This window comes from Eretmochelys imbricata, chromosome 2 (genome assembly GCF_965152235.1).
Source record: "Eretmochelys imbricata isolate rEreImb1 chromosome 2, rEreImb1.hap1, whole genome shotgun sequence".
Taxonomy (NCBI): Eukaryota; Metazoa; Chordata; order Testudines; family Cheloniidae; genus Eretmochelys; species Eretmochelys imbricata.
The window spans coordinates 19,657,157-19,665,159 of NC_135573.1; the positions used below are offsets into that span (position 1 = coordinate 19,657,157).

At 42.1% G+C, this 8,003-nt stretch overlaps 1 long non-coding RNA gene across 1 annotated transcript in view; it reads right to left on the reverse strand.

Annotated features, from left to right (window-relative positions):
* The window catches only part of LOC144260276 (uncharacterized), a 132,083-nt gene extending 125,298 nt beyond the window's left edge, over positions 1 to 6,785 (reverse strand). The window contains exon 1 of the long non-coding RNA XR_013345008.1: positions 6,404 to 6,785. This is a non-coding gene — a long non-coding RNA (uncharacterized LOC144260276). The remainder of the gene's footprint in view (positions 1 to 6,403) is intronic.
* Between the last annotated feature and the right edge of the window lie 1,218 nt (positions 6,786 to 8,003).

Below are 8,003 nucleotides of genomic sequence, written 5' to 3' on the forward strand. Positions count from 1 at the left end.
TTTTCCAGACTAAACAAACCCACTTTTTTCAATCTTCCCTCACAGGTCATGTTTTCTAGACATTTAATCACTTTTGTTGCTCTTCTCTGGACTGTCTCCAATTTGTCCACATCTTTCATGAAATGTGGCACCCAGAACTGGACACAATACTCCAGTTGAGGCCTAAACAGATTGGAGTAGAGCAGAAGAATTACTTCTCATGTTTTGCTAATACATCCCAAAATGATGTTCACATTTTTTGCAGCAATGTTACACTGTTGACTCATATTTAGTTTGTGATCCACTAAGACCCTCAGATCCCTTTCTGCGGTATTCCTTCCTAGGCAGTCATTTCCCATTTTGCATGTCTGCAACTGTCTGTTCTTTCCTAAGTAGAGTACTTCGCATTTGTCCTCATTGAACTTCATCCCATTTACTTCAGACCATTTCTCCAGTTTGTCCAGATCATCTAGAATTTTAATCCTATCCTCCAAAGCACTTGCAACCTCTCCCACCTTGGTATTGTCCTCAAACTTTATAAGTGTACCTTCTATGCCAGCAGGCCACAGCTCTTTTACAGTTAAAGCGCAGCTCTTAGAACCCCCGCATTCCCCCCACTCCCACCCGCCATTCTTCGCCTACCAGACTGTTAGGGGAGCTCAGGTCTTCTGCCCTGCAGGGAGGGGGGAGAAGGGAGGAGAAGCTAGGGGTTTCTGCCCAGCAGGGAGGAGGATCTTGGGGCTTCACCCCATGAGAGGTGCCTGCTTGGGCTTCAATGGGAGCGGTGCTGAAGACACAAACCCCGGCAGGCACACCCCAGCTCTCAAACTTTTGAAGATTGTCGTATGCGTCTCGGAGGGTCAATAAGTTTGGCCATTCCTGCTCTATGCCATTATCTAAAGCACTGAAGATGTTGAACAGAACCAGACCCAATATTGATCCCTGTGGGACCCCACTCAACATGCCCTTCCAGCTTGACTGTGAACAACCGATGAGTACTCTCTGGGAATGGTTTTCCAACCAGTTATGCATCCACCTTAAAGTAGCTCCACCTAGGTTGTATTTCCCTAGTTTGTTTATGAGAAGGTCATGAGAGACAATATCAAAAGCCTTACTAATGTCAAGATATACCACTTCCCCCCATCCACAAGGCCTGTTACCCTGTCAAAGAAAGCTATTTGGTTTGTTTGACACAATTTATTCTTGACAAATCCGTGCTGACTGTCATTTATCACGTTATCTTCTAGGTGTTTGCAAACTGATTGCTTAACTTTGCCCTATTATCTTTCCAGGTACTGAAGTTCTACTGACTATTCTGTAATTCTCCGGATTGTCCTTATTTTCCTTTTTGTAGATGAGCACTATATTTCTCCTTTCCCAGTCTTCTGGAATCTCACCCATCTTCCATGAGTTTTCTAAGATAATCACTAATGGCTCAGACATTTCCTGAGTCAGCTCCTTGAGTATTCTAGGATGTATTTCATCAGGTCCTGGTAACTTGTGTAAATAATTTTTAACTTTTTCTTTCCCTATATTAGCCTCTGATCCTGCCTTATTTTCACTGGCATTTACTGTTAGATGTCCAATCACTACTAACCTTTTTGGTGAAAAAAAGACAAAAACGCCATTTAGTACTTCTGCCATCCTTTGTAATTGGATGTAGGTTTCCACTTTTTTGTGGGACTCTTCTTTAAGTTTCACATAATTGAAGATCTCCTGCTTAAGCTAGAGTGGTCTCTTGTTATACTTCCCATCTTTCCTACACAGAGGGACAGTTTGTTCTTTTGCCCTTAATAATGTCTCTTTGAAAAACGGCCAACTCTCTTGAACTGTTTTCCCCTTAGACTTGCTTCCCATGCAAGCTCCCTGAGTTTGCTAAAGTCTGCCTTCTTGAAATCCATTATCTTCAATGTGCTGGGTGTTTTCCCTCCTACCTTTCCTTAGAATCATGAACTCTTACCATTTCATGATCACTTTCACCTAAGCTGCCTTCCACTTTCCAATTCTCAACCAGTTCTTCCCAATTTGTCAAAATCAAATCTAGAACAGCCCCCACCCTAGTGGCTTTCTCCACCTTCTGAAATAAAAAATTGTCTCCAATACATTCCAAGAACTTGTTGGATAATCTGTGCCCCACTGTGTTATTTCCCAACAGATGTCTGGGTAGCTGAGGTCCCCCATCACCACCAGGTCCTGTGCTTTGGATGATTTTGTCAGTTTAATAAAAGCCACATCCATCTCCTCTTCCTGAGGACTGAGCGTGCTCTAACCTACACCAGCGGACAGGCAATCCCTGCTCAGCCTCGGAACAAGAGCAGTACAAAAGTGGCCCCAACTGCAGAAACAGAATAACTGAGAATCAGGCCCATTAAGTGCAAAACTCAACACTTTAACTATGGAGCCATCACCAACAGCCCCATAGTACATCAAAGACAGACAGACACATATGTATGCAACCAATAATTAAACCGAGTTTGACTCTCTAAACAAGGGAAGACGCTCAATACATTTCCCAATGCATTCAATCACAGGGGTGTGTTTTATGATGTTATACAGTAGGGGTGAGGATGAGCCCAATGAAGTTATATTTCCACTTGTAACCTAAGCTTTCCAGAGGTGAGTAACCAGGGCTCTAATTAGGTCCTTCCTTGGTTGCACTGTAGGCAATCTTATTCCTCCATCAGAACAGCTCCTCCTTACAAATCGAGAGAAAGCTGTGAAAATAGCCTGTCCAATTCCACTGCTGTATATTATTAAAGGACTTTTTCTCACCTCTGATGCTGTACAATGAGGAGTACAGAATTGTTTTGGAATCTCTCTATCAAATACCTCACGGCAAAAAAGGAAAGATTTCAGATATTAACAATAAAGTGTTTAAACCATTTAGGTGGGGAAAAAAGCTCACACCACCAGTATCCACTTTCATTCATAGCAACTTCTCAGGCTTTTATGAATTCTGTTTGTGAAACACTGTTACCCGAGGGAAGGTTGTGTTCTCTTTTCATGCGAGAGAACCACCGAACACCAATACTTCTGACGAATTTGCACTCTCGGCCTTTGAAACGGGGCAGAAGCTCATGAGGTGCTGGCACCCAGGCCAGAGCAAAATATTCACAACAGAACCCACTTGGATTTGGGTACTAATTCAGCACTTGGCAGCAGGAACCAGAGAAGAGCATGAAAAGGAGGGGGTCACTGAGGAGCCAGCCTCTGGCTTTGACATAAAAGTGACAGATGCTCTAACGTGGTTCCCAAGGGATTCAGTTCACCAGCTTACGGAGCATAACAGGCGCTCAGCACATTCTGGCCACTTCTCCTCCCTATTCCTGAACCCCGCCCCCCGAATCAGCAGGTTCAGGAGGGTAGTGCAGGCTCTGGCTATGCCAGCGCTATACCCGCTGAAGGCTCCCTCATGATGAAGAATCCCTACCAAAGGGTGGGGAAAGCAGACAGCCTCTCCTCCCTTTGCACCACGGCCTAAGTGGCATAAAGTAGATCGGGGCCAAGAACATGTCCCCAGCTCCACTGAACAAGTTTACAAACTTTGAGCCAAATTATAGTTTCAAGTCAAACCTAAGTAAAAGTCAGAGTTCTGCATGGTGAAAGTAGGAGAATCTGGGCAGTTTCTAATTGGTTTCACCCATCTCTGGTGCTGCAGAAGAATAAAAAGGCTGAAGGGGGGGGAAAGGGGCTTATATACATTAATCATAAAACATCACCCTCATTCTGCAAATGGAGACATGTAAGGTCGAGGGAGATTAAGTGACTTGACCAGTGTCACACAATGAGTCAGTAGCAGATTCAGCAACAGAACCTAGATCTCCTGAGTCCCAGTCTTCTTTTAATCAGCAATGCTGCCTTAAAATACACAGAGGTGGCATCGCATCTATGTTAGTTATCTGAGTTAGACAGCATGGTACCAGGTGGGAACAAACAGTAACCCACTTCACCAGGCTTGAGCCAAACGCTAAGTGGGCAGGTGTAGAGAGGTCTAACCAGCCAATCATCCTTTCAGCTGCCACTTCACTGCCCCTTAGAGGAGCGCTAAGGGTAAGAAATCACTGTGTACAGTTTCTGCTCCAGGAGTGACCTTTTCCTGGTGACATCAAATCTTCTGATGACTACCAATGCATCCTACGCACTCTGCCAGTCCTTGGCATTATCTCCTTTTGGATCTCAATAAGTCTTTGTTGCACAGCTAACCTGTCTTCTCTGCTATGTGACAGATGTTCCTTTTCAGAGGAACCTGCGACTATAACATCAACCTTATGCACAATCTTTCTCCTTGATATGGGCTCCTGACCTTCACTAAATCTACAAAAATGACCTACAACATGGCCATTTGTGATATAAGCAGAGAAAAACCCAACTGCTATCTATTGCTGCATTTATTACACAAAGCACTCAGCTGGTACCAAGCACTTGGTTTTATTTCCTTTTAATTAATAAAATCTCTTCTATTCCAGATCCTTGTTCGCCTTTTTCTGGTTTGAGCTACAGAACACATTTAAATTCAGGAATTAGTTGACTGATAGGTTCATACACGAACAAACACACAGTTCCCTGCCACTCCCTGCTTTTAATCTGATGTAATTGTGCTTACCAAGCAAGAAGATGAAACCTTAGACTTCTTTAATGCTTCTTAATGCTTCACAAAATGCCTGTGGGAATGCAGAATAAATTTCTAACTACACCTTTTCAGTGTCATTCTTTTAATGCCTCTTGTTATTAAATCAAAGGAGTCCGAGGCCAGATTAATCAAATGCTTGTGTGTGTGTGTGTGTGTTTTCAGATTCTTACCAAAATATTCCTATTCATTAAAATATGCTGAATAGATAGATTTAAAAAATAAATTCTAGTGGCAATTATCAAAACACTGATATTCATAGAAAAACAGCACTTGCAGGGATCAACAGCATAATCCAGTGTTTCAAAAAACTGACATTTAAAATAAAAGTATCAAAGTTCAATGCAGTTATCTATAAAAATGGAAAATCAGTAATTTTATCAGTAGAACTATTGATTCATCTACTTCTGTATTTTAATGGGAATAATTGTCATTTAAAAATTTAAAATTAGCCCCTTTTTATAGATAAGTAGTGTTCTAGTTTTATAGATAAGATGCTATTCTTCTGTTAAAATGTGTTTAAATGAAGAGAAGACAGATTGGATTAAATACTCAAATCATCTCCTTTGAAATGAAATGAACAAATTTAATACACAGATTCAGACAGTGTGTGCGTCTATTCCATGTTATAATGTACTGAATAATAGGATGACTTGGATTCACAAGGAGGAATTAATTAGTGGCAGATGGGAGTTGCATCAGCCCTTTCTCAGACTCAAGGATCAGGATAAGCATCCAAACTTCTCAGTGTTTAATTAAACTTCTGAACTCTATATACAAGTGCACGCATGCACAAACACACTTAACAGTACATCACACACCTTCTATAAAATATTTTGTGTATATACACACACGCATCCATTTATATATACACATTGTCTACAATGTATATATACACACTGGATTTAACATTTCCATGACTTCCCTTTAAACCTTTCGAGATTCACCCATTTCCTGACTTACAACTGTGACTATAGACGGTTTCTGGAACTCAGCAATTAGAGCCTGGGTGGGGAGCAGGGTAAGACACTGGATTTGTTGCAACCTTCCTAACAAAAATGGCATCAAGCTTTAAGGTTATCATTCCATGAAGATGAATGGGAGCAGGTTGCACTCCTCAGAGCTACTGCTTCAGTTTGTCTGTATGCACATTAACTAGCCTCACATCAGTTACAGTGAAAAGGATATTCTTGCAAGGAGAACAGTGGGAAATGTTTTCTGCAGAATTTGAGGGGTGTGTGGCTGGGGGGATGGGGATGTTAACAACAAAATTGGGGATGCTAAAATTCCATGGATTCCTAAAGGCTCTGCCATAAGCACCAGCTGTCAGATGAGCTTGCAAGCATTTACAGACTGTTCCCATTAAGCCAAGCGAGGTGGCCTTTGGCAATTTAGGAATGGGCTGACAATTACGAGAAAAAGGACACTTGGCAGTAACCTGCTCTTAGTGCTGCAGCGTGCTGCCACGTTCCACCTCCGAGGTGTCTGCACTTCAGTGATGGATAATGGAAATTCCTTGCAAAACATTTTGGAACCCTTCAGGATACAAGACACCTTCCAAGAGTGCAAGATTATTAATGTCAATACATGTGTTATCAGAAGCAAAAAAGACAAGCTTACACATCTGTTTCAGGATATTTGCTACCTCCTTTAAAAAGGTAATCCAATCTTCAAATATGGTGCCAAGCAACTAGAAACGGTCTTTCATCTTTAAGGGGTGGGAGAAAAGGCAAATGATTTACTCCTCAAACATCAGGAAAGCTAACTGGCGTATGAATTAGGAAACCACACACATACCTGCTAAACACAGAGATGCTGCACTTGAACTGCTGTGAAAAATAAACATCTCCACTGATGGAACAGGCATTGTTTCTCCTCTTTGTGAAACTAGTAACTGAAGCAATTCCAGTAAAGATGGCAAACCATCGATGACATATCCTCAGAGAACAGAGGAGTTTCCTTCCCAATTCACCTTCAGTAACAAAAGAAAAACCAGGGATGGCAGGGGCCGGCAGAATGGCTACATTTACTTGTCCCCATCAGGTTCATCCACAGTTGACATTCTCCAGAGATTTCAGTGGTTCTGTAAATCCTGTGGTCCTGGAAATCCTTGAATGTTTTGGAGGGAACAAGTTGCTGCGCTGGTCCATTGCTTATTCCAAACTGGTCAAGAGATCGGGCCTGGGACCTTGAGAGAAAGAAAGAAAGAAACAGACTGTTACATGGGATACACAGACGGGAGAGGGAAAAGCAATCATTCCGTCCACACTAGATTTACTACACATTCCAAATAAAACTTATACCCACACCAGTTTGTATCTTTCAACTGACCTTTGCATGTTACTAAGAGCCTTTTATAAATACTGTATAATCTAAACACTTGTATGCCAAGAAAGAATTATTGGATTCACAAAGCTTAACAAGATCACCACAATTTGCTCTGAAGAGCTAACAGTTCAAGATGCTTTACCAGACGCAGGTGATATGAATGATAAAGTAATCAAAGTGCCATGGACTGAAACAACTTCCCATCTACTTGTCAGATCCTTTAAAAAGCCCTGTTTTTTGTTTTTCCTCCTTCCATTTAAAAAGAAAAGGGAAAGTTTGCCTGCCCTGGGAAAGGCATCAGAGCGACAAGGAACGGAGAGGATATAGATGCTTGAAAGTAGATAGTTAACTGGGCTTACATGCCTTCACACTTCAGGAGAAAGTCTACACACAGTTTACACACCAGTACATGGCGGGAAAGTTTTGGCAAAGGAACTGCAGAGAAGAGGAACAGTTAGGAAAATAAATTCACTGAAACATAGCTTACCCACATCAACTATATCTGGGTTATGCCCCTCTTTCTCCTCCCAATCCTCGGCTAACAAAAGCGTATTTCAGGCCAGAATCCCATACCTTTGCTTCTATGACGTAACACCTTACTGCACAAGTGGTTCCATTGATGTCCATGGGACTAGTCATTGAATAAAGGTACTATTCAGTGTGGGCACGGGTCTCACACTCTGGGCTTCTATTCCTGTCAAACCTCAGCAATTTGACAGAGAGTAAAGCTATGTCTACACTAGCACTTTTGTCAGTAAAACTTAGTGAAAAAAACCACACCTTTGCCCAATATAAGTTGCACCGACAGAAGAGCCGGTTTAGACCACCACTCGCTGGAAGTGATTTAATTATGCCGGCGGGAGAGCTCTCTCCCCTCAGCATACAGCGGCTACACGGGAGATCTTACAACAGCGTAGCTGCATTCGTACAGCAGTGTTGCTATAAGGTCTCTAGCGTAGACATAGCCTTATGGTGGATAAAAGATTTTAGACACCAAAACTGCTACACAGGTGAATATCCAGATGCTGAAAACGGAGAGCTACTGCAGAGCGAGGTGTGAACGAAAACC